General features: G+C 37.6%; 1 long non-coding RNA gene across 3 annotated transcripts; it reads left to right on the forward strand.

The window, feature by feature from the left end:
• The first annotated feature begins 1,999 nt into the window (after positions 1-1,999).
• Positions 2,000-19,051, forward strand: LOC145161474 (uncharacterized). 3 transcript variants are annotated; one of them, XR_013738503.1, is made up of 4 exons: positions 2,000-2,182; positions 2,267-2,686; positions 18,325-18,381; positions 18,927-19,051. It is a non-coding gene; the product is annotated as an uncharacterized LOC145161474 (long non-coding RNA). The 3 variants fall into 3 exon arrangements; XR_013738505.1 differs by lacking the exon at positions 18,325-18,381 and having other exon boundaries at positions 18,927-19,048; XR_013738504.1 differs by lacking the exons at positions 18,325-18,381; positions 18,927-19,051 and adding an exon at positions 4,809-5,226.
• The last annotated feature ends 229 nt before the right edge of the window (positions 19,052-19,280 follow it).

Raw genomic sequence — 19,280 nt, forward strand, 5'->3', positions numbered from 1 at the left:
TCTTCTGCATATGTGATTTTAATGGATTTTGGTCTTTTTACATAATCAATAATCTTGGTTTACCATAGATTCATGCTATATTTGGCTTTGCTACCACCTATCTTATTTTAGGATATATACTCAAGCATTCATAGTATGCCTTCGGTTAGGTGACAACCTGACAATGAAAATGGTTTTATATGTTTATGAATTACGATAGTTGTCATCACAGTTATGATATGAAAATAATGGCTTTGTTTGTTCATTTTGTAATCTTCTTAGTTTCTGCTATTTTCCTATATTTGTTGTTGTCGGTTCTTTAGATGTTGTCTTTTCTTAGGATCCCTGTTTGCCCACTCATGATCCATATATAAGTTAGTATAAAACCCACTTTTTCCAACATATTTGGATTCAATTTTTTTTCTTTTTTTTTTCCCATTATCTTCATATCATATGAGTAACAATTGGTTTATGAAATCAATTCACGTGTAATAATCTCATGCTTATGTTTAATTCATGTGTTAACCTTTGACCATGTATGTGTGATATGTAATTTGTATTGCTAATAAGAACTAAATGATGGCGACAGTAATGTTTTTGTTTGGATTTCTCAGGAAAAAGAAGGGTTGTAGGTCAAAGTGTCCGTGTTTATAATTAGTGAATGAGTAAATTACACGAATGGTCCCTATGGTTTATGGTAGTTTGCGTGTTTGGTCCATAACTTATTTTTTTAACTAGAAAGGTCCCTACTGTTTGTTTTTGTTACACGTTTGGTCCCTGAATTACCTAAAAAGCCTGAAACAACCCATTCTTATTTTATTTGAATCTGCCGGCTTTAAGATAAACTCATATTAAGCCGCTATCATCACCTTTAACTTTTACGACTTAATTCAATGATACTCCCTTTCTCTCATGATAGGCGATTCATCTTGAATTTTAAGTCGGTTGGTTATCAAGACTTTAGCTTAAACATTTGTCAATGTATAACAGTAACAGATTGACCAAAGATTGTTAAAATAGTTTACTGTTTGAGTGGGGGGATGGTGATATTTATACTTATTAGTTATTACCTCCGTTCTACATGCAAAAGTATCTCCATGTGCATATCTCTATAACATAGTAGAGCTAGAGATTGATGTAATAATCCTAGGAAGAACACCTTGCTGTGAAAAAAATGGTGGTTTTAGGAAAGGTTTGTCCATTACTGAATAAGATCATAAGCTTGATCACATTCATAATAATGGTTACGGAAATTGTAGAACACTACCTAGGAATTCTGGCATGTTTGTTATTTTTATCTGTCCTATTGTATTGATTTATTTTTAAGTACATTGCTATTTCCCATCTTTAGTACATTATACTGTGTATGCTATTTTAACCATGACAGTACCGTCTTTATGTTCTTTCAGTGAGTACCCACATTTGGGACAGAGTATATTGTAATAATGGATTCATTTTTTTACTTAGCTGCAAGAATGCACTGTGCTTATGTCCTTTAAAATTTTTGCTTTTGTTGTAAATACAACCCTTCGTTTTTTCAACTTTTAATATAATGGAACTAATGGTATCATTTTTGAAGGGAAATATTTCAAAAAGGTTGATATGGAACAAGCAAAACTGTTTATCACACTTGCGCTTAGTTAATATGCATAAATGGAGGAAAGTTAAAAAATTCCAAAAAATAGCAACGTACTTTCTTCTGATGAACAATATAGACCGACAAACCTTATATTTATTTATTCGTAATATCAATATGCATATATTATTTATCGTGCTTACATTTCCTTATTGACAGTTGGTTCATTTTATATATCAAAAGCAAACCCTGAAACTCAGCATCATCAAACTGTCCATGTGTTGTTTTAAAGAACCTTCGCAAGCACGGGCATCAAATGTTTCTAGTATATATATATATATATATATATATATATATATATATATATATATATATATATATATATATATATATATATATATATATATATATATATATATATATAAACCCTATTTTTCTGATGCCGCCTACACCAATTTCACCCGCTTCCAAAGATGCTACGTACCTATCTTCCGACCGACACCATCTACATCAATATTGATCCAGAACGTCGCATCTTCATAAGGAGCCGTCGATACACCACTACCTCCACCGCTTCACAGTTCCACTGCCACCGGTCTACGCTATCAACACCGACTCCTTTGATATGTACCGTTTCCCTTTCTCCTATCCTTCTCTTCTTCTTTGTTTGTCAAGAAAACTCAGGACATCACATTTCAATTTTGGATGCAGAAACCAAATCCGTCTTAGGCTTCGTCTCCCCCAATATCCATCCTTTGAAGATGCCATTTCTTCTACTCTCGTTTGCATGTGTCATGCTCCATTCCAACACTTTACAGAGAGAGGGACGGTTGTATGGTCGATCCCCTATTCTCTCTTTCACTCTTGTTCCGTCTCCCGATGTCCTCTGTTGATAAGTCGATTTTTGTTTTCTTGTTTATAGTGAAAATGACGGACAAATGTCGTTTATTGTTCTGTGGAAATAGACTGAACACCCCTTCTTTTATTTTCTATAGAGAAATTAATGTTTTGGGATTATTTGTTTTTTAGGGTTGATATTGTTGAAACTTAGGGAAGAATTGGGAGGATTGGGGGTTTTAATGGTTTGCATCTTAGCATCATTCAAAAGTTTCTTCTTGGTGATCGACAAAGGTAAAGAATCTCCTTACAACACCATTTTTACCCTCAACATTTACAGTTATTTTCCTTTGATTTCAAGAGGTTATTAAACCTTTTTCAATCGAAATCTCCCTTCTAAACGTAGCATTTGGTGCCCTAATTGCCGTTTTTTTTTTTCGTCTTCTGTCGGTTCTCCGCTCTTTCTCTTTTGTGAATTTTGTTCTATCTTATAACTCAATTTATGTTATTTAGTGTTTTACTGTTTGGGTATCCAAGTTCCAATAATTTGGAATCCCTACATACATTATTTTTGAAGTATCAGTAAACAAAACTTATTATTAAAAGGGATAATGATATGTATGTCTGATTCATCTGAAGGTGTTCATGTATTCTTCTTTGTGTTAATTTCAATCACTTATCATGCACATCAACTATTTGTTTTTATGCACGGATAAGCTTAAGATTTGTAAAATGGAGAAATTAGAGTATTAAAGAAGAGATATCTATTATGGGGTTGCCTTAAAAAGGTATGTTTTTTTTTCTTAGCTGCAATAAAAATTTGGTCAACTACTCAGTATTCAAATATTCTATGAGTTGAATTTTCATAGGGTTCTTGTATTTGGAGCCAGGGACGTCTTAGTTTTTATTGCCAATTTCATTAAAATCTTCTTTTGAGAGGTGTGGTGTAGCATAACATTACTATGATTTTCCGTATAAGGGTTATGCCTTTAGAAAAATCATCCAAACTAGAGATGACAACGCGGGCAGAGAATACAGGGGACCCCAATCCCCATCCCCGTCCCCGAATTCTCATTCCAATCCCCATACTCATCCCCATCCCCATTGGGGAATATAAATAAACCCTCATCCCGCCCCCAATAGGGACTGGGGATCCCCAGCGGAGAATCAAGGATTTTTTTTCCTTATTTAATATGAAAATTTTTACGTAAATGAAAACTCTAAATTTCAGTTTTACCGGCATAAGTTTAAAGATTTTACAAAATATGAAAATATCCATAGATTGTTAAAAATATAAAAAAAAATTCTACCAAATTTAAATAAATACATAAAAGATCAAAAAGAAAAAAATTATCAGAGTGATATTTGAGATAAATTAGATAAACAAAATAAGAAAAAAAAAATTATGCACGAGTTCAAATTAGATAAAAGAAAAAAAAGTATAATTTTAATTAAGTAATTACTAATAAGTTAGGTTACTTCGATCAAGTTTTATGTATTGTAAATTGTACTGTAAGTATATGTTATGTATTATTTTTATATATTAATATATATATCAGGGGCGGATCTAGGGTCGGGGATTAAGGGTATCCCCATCCCCATCCTCATCCCCACTTTTTTATTTGGATTCCCTATCCTCATCCCCATCCCCGGTCAACTTGGGGATTCCCCAGTCAAAACGGGTGCGGGTTGCGGGTTCCCCATTGGGTATGGGGTTTTTTGCCATCCCTAAATTCAAAACAATATATATCTTTATATGTAGGGATGTCAAAAAGTCCCGTGGGACCCCGATCTCGTGGGGGCCCTGTCCCGTATAGGGGGAATTTGTTGAAAAAAATCGGGGATGGGGGCGGGGGCGGGGGCGGGGGCGGGGGCGGTGGCAAGGTTAACCCCCGTTTTAGTTTCGAGGGCGGGGGCGGGGGCGGGGGTTGGCAGTCCCGTTCCGAAACCCCCGTGGGGGTCCCCTTTAATAAATTATATATATTGACATATATTAATTATATAAATATAATAAACGCTAAAATGATTTTTACGTACAAAAATTCAACAAAAAACATGTTTTTAAGTTGTTTGTAATATGTAAAATTATGCTACAAATAACTATTTGTTATTCAAAAAATAGTTTCTTTTAATCCAAACAAGAAATTATTTTATCCCAAATAAGGTAGCCCAAAATCAATCGGGGGCGGGGGAACAGGGGCGGGGGCGGGGGTAAGAAGGGGAATTCGGGGGCGGGGGTGGGGGTCGAAACGATGGAGATTTTGGGGGCGGGGGCGGGGGAATAAAAAATTATTTTATCCCAAATAAGGTAGCCCAAAACCAATTATGTTTTGTCTTTTCAAAAAAAGTTAACGAACTTAACATTTTATCTAAAAAAAAGTTCAACTAACTTACATTTTTGTTTGATTGTCATTAGGGTCAACCAACTAATGAAAGTCAACGAATGATCTGACTTATGGCGTGAAATTAAATATCGGTAAAATGAGTTGTAAGACCCAGGAAGTTTTGAAACCGTTTAAAAAAACCACAATTAAATATCGGGAAAATGACATGTAAGACCAACCAAGTTTTGAAACCGTTCAAAGATTGGAAGGAAGAAGAAGGGGTAGCATTACAAAAGATCGAACACAGATGCTGTTCGTTTTTCTCTTCTCCAAGCCCTAAATCGATATATAAAATGCAATTCTAATATGTTTATTCCATATCATTAAATATAATGCAATGTCATTTGTCAAGTAATTGTATACCTAATGAATATGGTTGACTTTAATGAGAATTGAACAAAAATGTAAGTTTGTGGGTTTTTTTTAACAGACAAAACATGATTGAGGTTTTTTGAACGGTTTTGAAACTTCGTTGGTCTTAAAAGTCATTTTCCCGATATTTAATTACACGTCATAAGGCATGTCATTCGTTAATTTTCATTAGCCGGTTGATCCTAATGAGAATTGAACAAAAATGTAAGTTAGTTGGGCCTTTTTAGACAAAATGTTAAGTTCGTTGGGTTTTCTATGAACATACAAAACATAATTAAGATTTTTTGAACGGTTTAAAATCTTCGTTGGACTTATAAGGACGTGTTTGACACGGAGCTTTTGGAAGCGTTTGGAAACTTCTAGTTTTTAGTTTTTGACAAAACGCTCTAGTTTAAACAAAAAAAGCTTCATTTGGCAGTACGAGCGTTTAGCTTTTAGTTTAAACAAAACGCTCCAAATCTAAAAGCTACTTCATGTAGCATTTAACAAAACGCTACTGAGCTTTTGAAATCAATTTCCATAATTACCTTTAAAAATATATTTATATATTTATTTATTTTTAATCATTTGTCCTTTTATGTAATTTTATATATTTCAAAAGTTTCCAGCTACTTTTGTCAAACACTCATATAACACATAAAAGCTACAACTCCCCGCTACCAGCTAGCCGCTAACCGCTTCCAGCTAACAGTTATTTTTGCCAAACACGCCCTTTAAGTCATTTTCCCTTGAACAAATGCTAGACCAAACATGGATACTTGGTCACACATACTTGGTCACACAGCGTTCTACCCTCTCGATGTTCCTATTGGTCTATTGACATTTATCCAAACTATTAATTTATTCCATACAAAAAAACCGTATAATTATTATCATATGAACAACCTAAAACCACGTCCAAGTCAAAACAAATGTCGCTTTCTTTTTTCATTAAAAATGGTAATTGGGTATTAATTTGGTCCTCGAAACAAACTTATCTTTGACTGGATGGTTTTTTTGTTCCTGGAATTTGGACTAGTTGATGATTTAATCACCATCACAAATTCACAATCGTTACATTCTTGTTTGAATTTATTATAACTTACAAAATTTCAAGAAACGAATAAAATTTTGATTATATCGTTATATTTTAAGTGATATTTTTATTTAATAAATTGATTCATCAACTTAAAATTTACTAACTTGTATGATAGCTGTAAAGTTGTTGTACCTCATTTGAATAGATCAAATTATTAAGTATTTTAACGTCACATAATCAAAATTTCAAGTTCTATAAATGATACACGCTTGTATTATTATTATTATTATTATTATTATTATTATTATCTTTTTGTTCGATGATATACTAAACAATATATCTTTCAATCAACATCTATCCTTCTTTAAGTTTGGTCACCTCGTTTCTATATATATAAAAAAATTAAGTATATAATTTTTTTAAAGTGCATCATATTTTGTTCCTTGGGTGCAATTAATTTTTTCAAACTTAATTAAATCGTTTTTTTACATTTATTTGAGCTTTGTAATGTATTTGTTCCATGTTTAATAAATAAATATATTTTGTTGGTGATTTTAATGTTTATGGTGTAATTATTATTAATATTAAAATAGACTGGGTTCTATTTACTCACCGAGACTGGAGGTGCGAGATGCACACTCGGGTTGATAAACGTCTTGGGTACGGGGTTCAAAGGGGCAGCGTCCCTTGCGGGGTCTAATGGGCAGATTTTTGCGCCAAAAATGTCTTATAACCACCCATCTAATGAACAATTTTTGCGCCAAAAATGAATGTAACCACCATTTAACAAGGTACTTTTTGTGTTTCAGATTTAGAAGTGACATGACTTCTAAATTGTCAATCTTGGATTATTTCAAATCTTATTTCGTGATACACAGGCTATAGGGGGCAAAATCATAAATTTTGAAAAATGATTGCAATCACAATATATATATATATATATATATATATATATATATATATATATATATATATATATATATATATATATATATATATATATATATATATATATATATATATATATATAGAGAGAGAGAGAGAGAGAGAGAAGTTCAATTGAGAAAAAATAAAAGGTTGAGAATGAGGGAATCATTCTCAACCAATCATTTTTATATATGTAAAACACATTTAGATTAAGTCATTAAGGATACGCTGTTCTTCATCAACACCATTTGTTATTCATTCATCTGGATCGTTCCTCTGTTCTTCATCAACATCATATGTTCTTCATCAACATCATCTGTTCTCAAAGTTCTAAAAAGCTCGTCATGGCTCCAAGGCTTGTGCCTGCCGCCAAGCTTTACCAAAACCTCGCCTTAACTCATATATATGTATAAAATAGAATCATAGTTGAAAATACATATAAAAACATTAATAACATTCAAAATTGTCGCCTTAAGTCACGCATTACAAACGACGTGGCTCGCCAAGGCTCGGAAAAACTTGAGGCTTGACATTGCCGCCAAGTCACGTCTTACGTTATTTAGAACCTTGTATGTTCTTCATCAACATCATCTGTTCTTCATCAAAAAACATCAATGTCACCTGTTCTTCATAAAAAAACATCGACACTTCATAAAAACATCAATTCTTCATCAAAAATCTCCGTTTATTCATCAAAATGTTGTGATTCATCATCAAAAACATTTATTCATACTATTAAGTATAAGTCGTGATTCAATCTTGTCCAGTTTCGTTGATGTAAAGCAAAATCGTTAAACATAATCGATATTTATTGATGTCACATCATTTAACGATCACCAGTCATCGAAACTTCATCAATCGAAACTTCACCAATATCAAACAACATATAGCAATCGAAAGTGCATCAACATAACCATATATTTGAAGAATTTTTTAAAAATCGTTTTTCAGGTTTGAAAAACTTCGTTTTTCATACATTTTTTCACAATTTTTGATCTAAACCTACTGTTTATTGATCGATTTTGATAGGATTTGATTTGTGTTGTAATTATTGGCTTCAATTGTTAATTTTTTACCATAATTATGTAAGTTAATTTATTTGCGCGCCAACTGTTCGATGAAATGCATAAACTAAATATATCATGTAATATTCACAAGTGAATATGTCTTTACACGAGAATCAATGTATGTCTTTTAAAAACACAGAGCAACTATGTAATTCATATGCGAATAACATATAAAAATTATATTCACATGTGAATACATGTAATATTCACAAATGAATACAGGTAATATTCATAAATGATAATGTATTTTTTCGGAAAAAAATACGTCGTTTTGAGGTCCTAAGCAAGTTTGTAATTCATATGTGAATAACATATAAGAATTATTTCCACATGTGAACATATGTAATATTCACAAATGAATATATGTAATAATCAAATGTGAATATATATGTATTATTCACTAATGAATAAAACTGTCAAATAAAACTGAGAACCACAAAATATATAAAATTAAAGATAAAAAATATTTGATAAGAATATATATGAGTAGAATTTACTCCAGAACCTTTGAGTCTCATATTTGGTCTTTTTTGAGGTCATTAAGTCATAAAAATCGGATCTTGATGAGTATAGTCCTTCCATGCATGAGTTGATGGTATTTTGATGAAGTTTGAGACTTAAGGCTTTGGTTTGGACCCCATTAAGCCATGCAAAGTCATAAAGTTAGGAACTTTATGACTTAAGACATCCCTTAGAGGTTAGATCAATGTTTTGGACGTTTTGGTCTTAAGCATTAAGTCCTAAAAGTGGGAATTGGTCACCTAGGGAGTGCATTGGTCATACGTATTGCGACATCCCCAAATTTCTCAGCCAAAAAAGACCGATTTAGTTTATGCTCTTAAAATAAAATCAGAGTAATCTTCCAAAAGATGTTGCGGAATTTGTCCCCCAAAACAAAATATGATAAAAAATTCATCAAAACATTTCTTAAAGAAATATATTTTCATTATATATCAAAACTTCGAGATGTCATGTTCCGATACAGACCAAAAGCATAAATAGTATATTATAAGCCTTACAACAGTTATTTACAACTACTGACCTATAATTCAAAAATCCATCGTCATCATCCAACTATGCTCGGGGTCCACTACCTGTAATATAAAAAGCTGAGTGTGTCAGGCTTGGGAGCCTGGTGAACATATAGGGTTTTCAACCCACAAATAGTAATAAAATTACTAATTTCATCAACTAATAATAAATTTATTAATTTCATCAACCAACAATAACCCTGATTACCCGTTCTCGTTATCCTCACTTTACGTCCCTAAACACCTATCATAAGGGACCTAACCTAAGGATCATCATCGGGATGGACACTACTGCTAAGGGGATCTCCCGTTCAATTAACCTCTTGCTTTCATCCAACCTTAATTCAGAAATTGGAATTATATCGGGAACATCTCCCGTGAACTTCCTCAAATAACACACATGGAAAGTGTTATGAATACCGTCTAGTTCTTCTGGTAATTCTAGCTTGTAAACTTGGTTCCCAATCCTCTGAAGAACTTTAAACGGTCCAATAAACCTTGGACTCAACTTTTCCCTTTTACCAAATCTTATAAGTCCCTTCCACGGCGAGACTTTAAGTAACATCGAATCTCCAACTTCGAATGTTATCAGTTGTCTTTTCTTATCAACATAGCTCTTTTGACGATCCTGAGCTGCTAACATCCTTTTCCTAATCACTTTCAGCTTTTCGGCAGTCTGATGGACTATCTCATGTCCCATAAACTGCTTTTCCCCATCTTCAAGCCAACATGATGGCGTTCGACACTTTTGTCCATACAAAGCTTGATAAGGTGCCATCTTGATGCTCAAGTGGAAACTATTATTGTAGGAAAATTCTACCAGAGGTAAATGTTCATCCCAGTTACCTTGGAATTCCAGGGTACATGCTCTCAGCATATCCTCCAATGTTTGAATCGTTCGTTCGCTATGACCATCGGTTTGTGGATGGTAAGTTGTACTTAGACACAACTTTGTACCCAATTCCTCTTGTAGACTTCGCCAAAACCTTGACGTGAAACGACTATTGCGATCTGACACAATCGTCAGGGGAACACCATGAGCTTTCACTATCTCTTTTACGTAAACCTTTGCAAGCTTTTCCATAGACCACTTCTCATTGGCTGCTATGAAATGTGCACTTTTTGTGAATCGATCAACGACCACCCAAATCATGTCGTGGCCGCTTTTCGTTCTGGGCAGTTTAGTCACAAAATCCATAGTGATGTCTTCCCATTTACCCATGGGTACAGGTAAAGGTTCTAAACTCCCATACCGTTTCTGATGTTATGCCTTAACCCTCACACATGTCACACATTCGGCCACATACTTTGCAACATCGAGCTTCATCGTCGGCCACCGGTAGTAGGGTTTCAGATCCCTATACATCTTTGTGCTGTCGGGATGAATCGAGTACATAGTCTTGTGAGCTTCCTCCATCAGAAGATCTCTTATTCCTCCCGTCTTAGGTACCCAAATTCTATCTTGGAATACCTTCAGTCCTTGACCGTTTATATCGAACACTAACGTTTTGCCCAAACGTTCTTCCTTTCGGTCATTTTTCTCTAAAGCTTCCTCCTGAGCTTTCTTTATGCTTTCCACAATTTTCAAGACAACTTCAATTCTCAACACTGTTGGCCTTTTCTTTTCAAAGTTTACCTTCCGACTGAGAGCATCAGCGACAACATTTTCTTTACCAGGGTGGTAAAGTATCTCACAGTCGTAGTCCTTGAGTAACTCTAGCCAGTGTCGTTGCCTCATGTTCAATTCCTTCTGATTAAAGAGATATTGAAGACTCTTATGATCAGTGAAAAGTTTGCACTTTGTGCCATAAAGATAATGCCTCCATATCTTTAGGGCGAATACTACTGATGCCAACTCCAAATCATGAGTGAGGTAGTTCTTTTCATGTTCTTTCAATTATCGAGATGCATATGTTATCACTTTTTCTCTTTAAGTTTGAACACATCCCAACCCGACTCTAGACGCATCGCTATACACTGCGAAGTCTTCAACTCCATCGGGTAGAGAAAGAATCGGTGCTTCACATAATTTCTTCTTTAGCTTCTCGAATTCTTCCTTATGCTTCTCACTCCAAGTATAAGTAGCTCCTTTGTGGGTCAAAGCTGTCAATTGTAAACCCCGTAGATCCGGGCTAGTCATTATAGAGACAATAAGTGTTGAAAACGACTTTTTGGTAAAATATTATTTAGAATGAATAATCATAATAAAAGTTGTAGTGTATGTTGCAAGGGTTCCGTACATATAAAGAACGCTGAAATCTGAGATATAACGAAGGAGTTATGGCCTCTCGAAGTTTCGCGACAGAACCGACACGGCACCGGGAAGCGTAAATAGTGAATTTACGATAGAGCAATTTTTAGCATTAGCGATCTAAACGAAAGTCGTAAAATACGTTAAACCGAGAACATGCATAAAAAGAACGCGCAAATCTGACTTCGTATGAGGAAGTTATGATTTTTCGAAGTTTCAACTTAGCAGTGTACAGCCCGAGGTTCGAATATTAGATCGAGCGGTTTTTAGCCGACACAACCTAAACGAGAATCGAAGATCTCGTTAATACTAGCATAACGATAAAAAGACAGATGAAAACGGACGTCGGATGAAGAAGTTATGAATTTTTAAGGGACTAATCTTGTCCCGGCCTGTTAAAAATATAACTTTTAAAATAAAGTCAAAATTAGCCGACGAAGTCTAAACGAAAGTTTTAGAGTACGATCCCGCCTACCCGTGGATATAAAGAACGTCGAAAACTGACCTCGTATGCGAAAGATACGAATTTTTGAAGTCGGAGTATGAATTTACGAAGCCTGATGCGAACTCGATGACGTGGCCAAATCTCAGCCGCTCCTTGTTGCCCACGCCTCGCTTCGGATAGTGATAGCTGGTGCGAGGACTACGCCTAGCGTAATCTGAGAACACCCCGCGTAGTTCGAAGGTTGCCTTGAGATGCGAAGTACGCCCCGCGTCGGAAGGAGTTACGCCCCGTGTACAGCTGCATTCCTCGGTCCAGGAGAAGCCACGCCGCACCAAGCCATTTCGGACGCGTGTTGTACGATGCGAGAGTACGCCCAGCATACATATTCGGTACGCCCAGTGTAGACCGAAGCTGGAGCCTATAAATAGGTTGCGAAGGCAGCCTCTTTTCTTCACCAATTTACTCATCATTTCTCTCTCTACTTTCTCTCACTACCCCCTAACCCCCCCTAAGTCTAGGTAAACCCCCTAGCACCCGAAGGAAGCCCTGAGGCTCCCGGAGCCCCGAGAAAAAGGGTCTTTCGGCTCGGAAACGCTGCTCCAAGCGAAGCCCGATTTTCGAGAAAACCCGCTGTAAGTGAGCTACGCCTACGCTATTTTTAATATAGCTTATAATTAATTATAGTAACATTATTAGGACCTTAAAATAATTATTTGGGCTATTATTATGAGAGTGTTTCTTAATGGCTAGACTATTAATTAGTCTCAGTGAATATTAGACTAAACCCTAGTGGTAATGATACTAGGTTTTGTCGAAGGAAATTGTTTTAAGAGTAACGAAGTGTTGTCTAAGTTCGGAATCACCACCTTAACAGGTGAGTGCATAGTTACTTTCATCTTACACATAGATATGAAGTATTTTATATAAATTACGTGCTACGTGTGCATATTATATGTATACTTGCTATCTATGCTGGATGAACGCTTTTATACATGTTTTAAATGATTTAAACTGTATATGTATTTTATATCTACAAAATGTGTTGGGTAAAACATGGGTAGATGTAATAGTTGTTGTGTGACAAAATAAAATAATGAGAGGCCTCGTTATAGATGTTATTGATGATCTAGTCATCTAGCGGAGTATAGATGACGACCACAGACTATTCTAGACAGTCCAGTGGAACGCTAGTAGGCTCGCAAACTGTAGGTGTTTATTTGAACTGTGTGCTCACCAGCAGTACTCCATCCCCCACATGGTTGCCTTATTTGACATGAATTGATGAGGAACCCCCGAAGCATGTGTTGTCGCCCCGATGAAAATCCTTAGGCTAGGTCCCTTATGTTAGATGTTTTAGGGACGTAAAGTGAGGAAAACGGGAACGGGTAATCGGGTTTGTTTGGTTGATGAAAATAATAAAATTATTTATTGTGGGTTGAAAACCCTATGTGCTCACCAAGCTCCCAAGTCTGACCCACTCAGCTTCTTGTATTACAGGTAGTGGCGCATGAGAATAGATGTTTGGATGAGAGATAAGGGATTATAGGCCTGTAAATACGAAATAATGTAGTAAGGCTTATGTTGTATTGTTTATGCTTTTGATCTGTATCGAACATGGCATCCCGAGGTTTTTAATGAAATACATTTCTTTGGAAATGCTTTGATAAATCTTTATCATATTTTGTTTTTGGGAACAAATTCCGCAACACTTTTATTTAAAATGTTACTCTAATTTTCAAACAAAGCATAAACAAAATCGGTCTTTTCTGGCCGTGAAAATGGGGATGTCACATCAATGGAGCAGCTATCGAAGAAAAGCCTTGGATAAACCTTCGGTAATATCCAGCTAATCCTAGAAAGCTTCGGATCTTCGTAGGACTCTTTGGTTGTTTCCACTTTTTTATAGCTTCAATCTTAGTTGGGTCAACCATAATCCCTTCTTGGTTAACCACATGACCCAAAAATTGGACTTCTTGAATCCAAAAATCACATTTGGAGAACTTTGCATACAAATTCTCCTTTTTCAGAACTTCTAGCACTTCACGTAGATACTTGTCATGCTCCTGCTTGCTTTTTGAATAAATCAAAATATCATCTATGAACACTATCACATATTTATCGAGGAATGGTTTACAAACCCTATTCATCAAATCCATGAATGCTGCTGGAGCATTGGTTAGTCCAAACGACATAACCAAAAACTCGTAGTGTCCATATCTTGTTCTGAATGCAGTCTTCTCAATATCCTGCTCTCTCACCTTTAGCTGATGATATCCTGACCTAAGATCGATCTTCGAGAAATAGGTCGAACCTTGCAGCTGATCGAACAGGTCATCAATCCTTGGCAACGGATACTTGTTCTTTATTGTTGCCTTGTTCAACTCTCTGTAATCTATGCACATTCTCATGCTCCCATCTTTCTTCTTCACGAATAACACTGGAGCTCCCCAGGGTGATGAACTAGGTCTAATGAAACTGTTGTCCAACAACTCCTAAAGGTGCGTCATAAGCTCCTTCGTCTCTGTCGGTGCTAATCGATATGGGGCTTTTGCTATCGGTGTTGTTCCTGGTAACAAGTCTTTTCTAAACTCCACTTGTCTATCATGGGGCAATCCAGGAAGATTTTCGGGAAAAACTTTCGGATAGTCACACACCACTGGTATACTTTGTATATCCTTTTTATCCTTCTTAGCATCGATCATGAATGCGAAGTATGAGGTGCATCCTTTAGATAAACATTTCATGGCTTTCATTAGGGAAATGATTCCAGAATTTACTCTGCGCTTATCTCCGTATAACATAAATGACTCTTTTCCAGGCGGGTTTACCCTTACTATCTTTTTCTTGAATAGTATTTCGGCATCACTGGCGCTAAGCCAATCCATTCCTAGAACGATGTCGAAACCATTCAACTCAATGGGTAACAGCTTCTCAAGGAATTCGTTTCCGTTCAAGTCGATGACGATATTCCTAATACAATCGCTAACAGGTATGAATTTGCCACTAGCAACTTCTACAATTAGGGCATCATCAAGTTTTTCTATAGGCAATGCTAGTCTTTCACCAAATTTATGTGATATAAAGGAGTAATTTGCTCCGGAATCAAACAATAAATTGGCAGGCAATCAATTTACAAGAAAGGTACCTGAAGCGACATCCGCTACATCCTTTGCAGCTTCCGGTGTCATCTGGAAAGCTCTGGCTTTTGGCTTTGGTGGGAGATTGGTCTTCGCTGCCTCTTTCTTCTTCGGGCAGTCCCTCAAAATGTGCCCCTCTTCATTGCACCCATAACAGACTTTCTTATTGAAGGTGCATTCATTGGCATAATGCCCAGGCTTTCCACATTTGTAACAAGTGACTTCCTCGCTACATTTCCCAACATATTTCTTCTTACACTTGTCACACCATTTCGCTTCAGCTCCTCCTCCGAATTTCCTCGAACCAGACTTCGAGAACTTACTCTTCTTGTTAGAACCTGAAGTTCCTTCAAACTTTCTCTTCTCGCCAACTTTAACCTTGCTAGTGGTTCTTCCCTTGATCATATCTTCAACAGACTTGGCAGCCCATATAGCTGCCTCCAAAGTAAGTGTCTGACGCACTGGCACCGCATACTCCCATGGAAGTCCCTTTGCGTACCTGTCAATTTTTGTCAGCTCATCTGGGACAATACACAAAGCAAACTCCATTTTGTTTATGAAGTTATTGGTGTATTCATCGATGGACATACTTCCCTTCTTCAGTGTCAGAAATTGGTTTTCTAGCTCAAGCACATTTTGGGCCGAGCGGTACTTGCGCTTGAATTGCACCAAGAACTCTGCCCAAGTCAGTTGCAGTGGCTCATTAGGGCTTAGGGTCTTCCCCAGAGTTTTCAATAGCGAACAACGCTACCTCTGAACTGACGCACTGCAAATATGGTTTGTAACTTGCCTTGACAACCACATGTCATGAAGGCCAATTCCATTTCCGAGATCAAATCCATTACTCTGACGGGATCTTCTTTTCCAGTGAAAGTTGATGGCTTGCAAGTCATAAAGTCTTTATACTTGCATCCATTTCTCTCCACTCTATCCTCGTGGTTATTCCTCCTAACCACAAGCGGTTCAGTTTGACCAACAGATCTACTGTAATTTCCTTCCTCTGATTGATCGTCATTTAATTCAGGTTGTTCAACAGGTATTGAAGGTTCACTCCTGTTGTTCAGCAATATTTGCCTCATTTCTTCCCTTTGTTCAGCCATCATTGTCTGAATCATGGCTTGTACTCCAGCCATTGTGATCGGTTCTGGTGCAGCTTCTGCTATAGGCACCTGTTCCATCACTTGGGGTTGAGGTTGTTGATTTCTATTTGCATTTCCAGCTCCACTTCGAGTTCTTGCCATTACAATCTATACACCAAATAAGGCAAATTTAGATCTTTATTTGTAACACCCCGTTTCCAATACAAACCCTAAAATATGAAGATGCGTTTCAAGTATTATTTTATTCTGGCATATGAATATATTTAAATAAAGAATTTAGTGAAAAAGTGTGTAATTGACATTGTAATTTGTTTTGGAGGTCTAAAGAATGTTCTCGGGATTAAATTAAAAAGATTTTATGGAATCAGGGGCTAAAAGTGTAAGTGTTGGATTCAAATTGAGAATAAATTGTGGAGGAGGGACTGTTTAGTAACTTTTGGGCTTATTCTGAAAAGAATTTAGGAGCTGGGGTCTAAAGTGTAAATAAAGGAGCAATATTGAAAGGAATAAGAGAAGGAGGGGCTGGAATTGTATATTATGGGAAGTTTGGAAGTAACCGGGTATATAAACCCATCACTCTTCGGGAACCCTAACCCTAGGAGCCCTTATTTTGCAGCCGTCACCCACCTCCCTCCGCCGCTGCTCTATCGCCGCCATCCTTTTCGTTCGTTTTCCGACCGCCTAGCGCCACCGAAATTCCACCATGTGTTCTGCCGACGAGAGAGAGAGAGAGAGAGAGAGAGAGAGTTCAACGGGTCAAGGGTTTTGGCGACGGGGCTGTGAGGGGTTTTACGAGCGAAGCTGCTGCCGCCGCTGCCAGTCAAGTCCGAGCACTGCCGCAACGACTTCACTGCCGAATAAGGACCGCTGCAAGCCATGGATGGGTTGTTCTTCTTGGATCTTCGGCGCCTCAAGCAGTCACGACCGTCGCCTGTTGCTTCGGTCAACATCTACCACCTCGAGGGTGGTTGTAGCGTGCGTTCCAGCCTCCATGTTCATGTTTCACGTAGGCGCGAGTGCGTTGGTGCTTCAAGTCCGAGTGGTTTGTGTTATTTCGTGGGTGTGGCTGTTTGAATGGGAAACGAGGGAAACCACCGCGACCACCGTGAGGTGGTGGCTGCCGTCCTAAAGCTGTTGCTGCCGTCGCCGGTCACCGCTGAAGGGTGGCTGGGGGTAGTTTTGTGACCATACAGCGGGTGTGTGAGCATGTATTTCTGATTAGTGTGTGTTTAGTCTAGCCGGAAATCGCAAGGAAGCCACCCCCACCACCGTGAGGTGGTGGCTGCCGCCAAGCACTGCCGCCGGCCACCATGGTGTGGCTGTGTGTGTGTGTGTTAGTTAGTGTGTGTGTGTGTGTGTTTATGTTTGGATTAAACATTGTAATTGTAATTAGCTTTGGTTAATAATAAAAATAATGATAACCACCACCGTAAGGTGGTGGCCGCCGCTGTGAGCCGCCATTGACCACCACTACCAGAGGTGGTAGTGGGTGGTGCCCCACTAGCAAAACCCTAATGGGCTTAAGGATTAGTTTTGGGCCTATTGGGCCATGTTTGAGTGGAAACCCTAATTAGGGTTTAGAAAACCCTAATTGTGAGTATTTGGGCCTTAGACTTATTGGACCGACTTTTGGGCCATTGAGATTGGATTATGTATTAAGCCCAATCACTCCATATCATGTATATAGTAGAGCAAAGGACTTAATGGATTAAGTCGTTAATGGGTTAAGTAAGAAACACTTAACCCTAATCATCATTTTATGTGAAACCCTAATTTCACTTGGGCCTAGAGTTGGGCTTTGGTAATTGGTTTATTAATGGACCATCCAAGAATAATCAAATGGACTAGAATAATTAGTTGGGCTTAGGGTAAGGCCCATATGAAGGATTGGGCCCAATTTGAAAAATTGGGCCATAGTTTGGGCCTAGATGGTTGTATGATATTGGGCCCTTAAAATAAGACATGTTGGACTGGACGGAACAATTGGGCCTTAAGTCAAGACCATGTAGAGGTTGGGCCCAATTTGGAAAATTGGGCCATAGTTGGGCTTTGGTCCATTATTAGACCTTTGGGCCTTTGGATTGGGCCTTGGGCTTGAGTCAAGCTAAGATCGGGGTAAGGTAGTCTCTTACCCAAGCATGGACTTATGACTATGAGTTGGAACCCAATTATTAATTGGGTGTTGTTTTGATATTGACAGATCGGGAATCTGTCATCCAGCAGCTATGGTTTTGTCAGCGGGACTTCAGCATGTGAGGTGAGTTTCCTCCTTTAGGTACGGGTCTACGGCCACAATGTCGGCCCGTTTACTTATTAGTAGTTCCGACTTCGGTCCGATGTCGGGGTAGTCCCGAGAAGTAGTATGTATGCTTGATGTCTTTGTGATTCATGCATGTTTATGTTATGTGCCTTGTGTTCCGGACTTCGGTCCGATGCAATAGTTATATGTTTATGTATATGATATGTTCAGTTATTCCAGACTTCGGTCCGATGCAGTGGACAAGGCCCAAGTTAGTCCGGACTTCGGTCCGATGCAGTGGGCAAGGCCCAAGTTAGTCCAGACTTCGGTCCGATGCAGTGGGCAAGGCCCAAGTTATTTCGGATTTCGGTCCGATGCAGTGGGCACGGCCCAAGTTAGTCCGGACTCCGGTCCGATGCAGTGGGCAAGGCCCAAGTTATTCCGGACTGCGGTCCGATGCAGTGGGCAAGGCCCAGTATGTGTTTTATGTGTTATTGTATGGTATGTGGTAGTTTGGGGGAGCTCACTAAGCTTCGTGCTTACAGTTTCAGTTTTGGTTTCAGGTACTCAGTTTTCAAAAGAGGAGCTCGGGAAGATTGCAGTGCACACACCATCTGCTCAGCCTAGGATGTTTCTACTCTGATATTTTGACAATTGTTACGATATTTTGAGATACACTATTTATGATTTTTATATGATGTTCGATGACTATGGTTTTATTATTAAATGAAAACGAAATTTTTAGACTGTATTTTTGGGATGTTACATTATTCACGATAGATATTAAAATTCTCCTTATAACTCCGAAACGTTACATGCTAGTTCTAATATCGTATTTGTACGCTTAGAATCCTAAACACATAAGGTTTCCAGATCCGGTCGGCAACAGACCATAGATCCGAACAAATAATGGCATA

This window comes from Lactuca virosa, chromosome 2 (assembly GCF_052849685.1).
Source record: "Lactuca virosa cultivar CGN04683 chromosome 2, Lactuca_virosa_CGN04683_v6, whole genome shotgun sequence".
Classification (NCBI taxonomy): Eukaryota; Viridiplantae; Streptophyta; class Magnoliopsida; order Asterales; family Asteraceae; genus Lactuca; species Lactuca virosa.